This window comes from Arachis hypogaea, chromosome 19 (assembly GCF_003086295.3).
Source record: "Arachis hypogaea cultivar Tifrunner chromosome 19, arahy.Tifrunner.gnm2.J5K5, whole genome shotgun sequence".
Classification (NCBI taxonomy): Eukaryota; Viridiplantae; Streptophyta; class Magnoliopsida; order Fabales; family Fabaceae; genus Arachis; species Arachis hypogaea.
Genome location: NC_092054.1, coordinates 49,949,848 through 49,953,203, shown reverse-complemented (window position 1 = coordinate 49,953,203; position 3,356 = coordinate 49,949,848). Strand labels below are relative to the sequence as shown.

General features: G+C 34.0%; 1 non-coding gene across 1 annotated transcript; it reads right to left on the bottom strand.

Moving 5' to 3' along the window:
• Positions 1-1,991: 1,991 nt before the first annotated feature.
• Positions 1,992-2,099, bottom strand: LOC112780700 (small nucleolar RNA R71). The gene has a single exon (XR_003191518.1). It is a non-coding gene; the product is annotated as a small nucleolar RNA R71 (small nucleolar RNA).
• Between the last annotated feature and the right edge of the window lie 1,257 nt (positions 2,100-3,356).

Here is a 3,356-nt window from a genome sequence, read left to right as displayed (position 1 = left end):
AAAATTTTAGAATCCTTATTTTTCCTTTTTTCAATTAATTTTCGAAAAAATACAAAAAAATTTAGAAAATCATAAAAATAAAAAAATATTTTTGTGTTTCTTGTTTGAGTCTTGAGTCATATCATAAGTTTGGTGTCACTAGCATATGCATATTGCATTTTTCGAAAATTCATGCATTCATAGTGTTCTTCATGATCTTCAAATTGTTCTTGGTAAATCTTCTTGTTTGATCTTGATTATTTTTTTGTTTTGTGTCTTTTCTTGTTTTTCATATGCATTCTTGAATTCTTAGTGCGTAAGCATTAAAGAATTCTAAGTTTGGTGTCTTGCATGTTTTCTTTGCATTAAAATTTTTTCAAAATTGTGTCTATGATGTTCATCTTGACATTCATAGTGTTCTTGGTGTTCATCTTGACATTCATAGCATTCTTGCATGCATTCATTGTTTTGATCTAAAAATTTCATGCATTGCATCTTTTTAGTGTTTTTCTCTTGCATCATAAAAATTCAAAAAATCAAAAAAATATATCTTTCCCTTTTTCTCCATCAAATTCGAAAATTTGAGTTGACTTTTTCAAAAAATTTTTAAAATCACGTTGTTTCTTATGAGTCAAATCAAATTTTCAATTTGAAAATCTTATCTTTTTTTCAAAATCTTTTTCAAAAATCAAATCTTTTTCAAAATTCTTAGTTATTTTCGAAAATTCCAAAAATATTTTTCTCAAAAATCTTTTTCTTATTTTTATATCAAATTTTCGAAAATAACATAATCAATTAATGTTTTGATTCAAAAATTTGAAGTTTGTTACTTGCTTGTTAAGAAAGATTCAAACTTTAAGTTCTAGAATCATATCTTGTGATTTTTTGTGAATCAAGTCATTAATTGTGATCTTAAAAATCAAATCTTTTTCAAAATTAATTCCTATCATATCTTTCTAAAATATCTTCTTATCTTACCTTTTTCAAAAAGTTGGTTTCAAAATATCTTTTCTAACCTCCTAACTTCTTATCTTTTCAAAATTTGTTTCAACTAACTAACTAACTTTTTGTTTGTTTTTTAACTTTTTCAAAACTACCTAACTAACTCTCTCTCTCTAATTTTCGAAAATATCTTCCCTCTTTTTCAAAAATTCTTTTTAATTAACTAATTATTTTATTTTTATTTTGAATTTTCGAAAAAAAAAACTACTAACCTTTTTCAAAAACTATTTTCAAAAATCACTAACTCTTTTTCAAAATTTATTTTCGAAAATTCCTTCTCTCTCATCTCCTTCTAATTATTTATTCATTTACTAACATCTCATCTCACATCTCAACCCTCCTCACAGTTGTGTTTCTTCCATTACATTATATTCTTTGTCTCCCCCTCTTCTTCTACTCACATAGGGATCCCTATACTGTGGTATAAAGGATCTCTATTATTATTATTATTTTTCTGTGCCCTCTTCTTTGTCATATGAGCAGGAGCAAGGATAAGAACATTATTGTGGAAGCAGATCCAGAACCTGAAAGGACTCTAAAAAGGAAACTAAGAGAAGCTAAAATACAACAATCCAGAGATAACCTTTCAGAAATTTTCGAACAGGAAGAGGAGATGGCAGCCGAAAATAATAATAATGTAAGGAAGAATGCTTGGTAACTTTACTGCACCTAATTCTAATTTACATGGAAGAAGCATCTCCATTCCTGCCATTGGAGCAAACAACTTTGAGCTGAAACCTCAATTAGTTTCTCTGATGCAGCAGAACTGCAAGTTTCATGGACTTCCATCTGAAGATCATTTTCAGTTCTTAACTGAATTCTTGCATATATGTGATACTGTTAAGACTAATGGAGTAGATCCTGAAGTCTACAGGCTCATGCTTTTCCCTTTTGCTGTAAGAGACAGAGCTAGATTATGGTTGGATTCTCAACCCAAAGACAGCCTAAACTCTTGGGATAAGCTGGTCACTACTTTCTTAGCCAAGTACTTTCCTCCTCAAAAGCTGAGCAAGCTTAGAGCTGATGTTCAAACCTTCAGACAGAAAGAAGGTGAATCCCTCTATGAAGCTTGGGAAAGATACAAACAGTTGACCAAAAAGTGTCCTTCTGACATGCTTTCAGAATGGACCATCCTGGATATATTCTATGATGTTTTATCTGAGCTATCAAAGATGTCACTGGACACTTTTGCAGGTGGATCCATTCACCTAAAGAAAATGCCTACAGAAGCTCAAGAACTCATTGACATGGTTGCTAATAACCAGTTCATGTACACTTCTGAGAGGAATCCTGTGAGTAATGGGACGCCTATAAAGAAGGGAGTTCTTGAAGTTGATACTCTGAATGCCATATTGGCTCAGAATAAAATATTGACTCAACAAGTCAATATGATCTCTCAGAGTCTGCATGGAATGCAAGCTGCATCCAACAGTACTCAAGAGGCTTCTTATGAAGAAGAAGCTTATGATCCTGAGAACCCTGCAATAGCAGAGGTGAATTACTTAGGTGAACCTTATGGAAACACCTATAACTCATCATGGAGAAATCATCCAAATTTCTCATGAAAGGATCAAAAGCCTCAACAAGGCTTTAATAATGGTGGAAGAAACAGGTTTAACAATAATAAACCTTTTCCATCATCCACTCAGCAACAGACAGAGAACTCTGAACAAAATGCTTCTAATTTAGCAAATCTAGTCTCTGATCTATCTAAGGCCACTGTGAGTTTCATGAATGAGACAAGGTCTTCCATTAGAAATTTGGAAGCACAAGTGGGCCAGCTGAGTAAAAGGATCACTGAAATCCCTCATAGTACTCTCCCAAGCAATACAGAAGAGAATCCAAAAGGAGAGTGCAAGGCCATTGACATAAGCACCATGGCCGAACCTGTGAGGAGAGGAGAGGACGTGAATCCCAAGGAGGAAGACCTCCTGGGACGTCCAGTGATCAATAAGGAGCTTCCCTCTGAGGAACCAAAGGACTCTGAGGCTCATCTAGAGACCATAGAGATTCCATTGAACCTCCTTATGCCTTTCATGAGCTCTGATGAGTATTCCTCTTCTGAAGAGAATGAGGATGTTACTGAAGAGCAAACTGCCAAGTTTCTTGGTGCAATCATGAAGCTAAATGCCAAATTATTTGGCATTGATACTTGGGAAGTTGAACCTCCCTTGTTCACCAATGAACTAAGTGATCTGGATCAACTGACATTGCCTCAGAAGAGACAGGATCCTGGAAAGTTCATAATACCCTGTACCATAGGCACCATGATCTTTAAGGCTCTATGTGACCTTGGTTCAGGAATAAACCTCATGCCCCTCTCTGTAATAGAGAAACTGGGAATCTATGGGGTGCATGCTGCTAAAATCTCATTA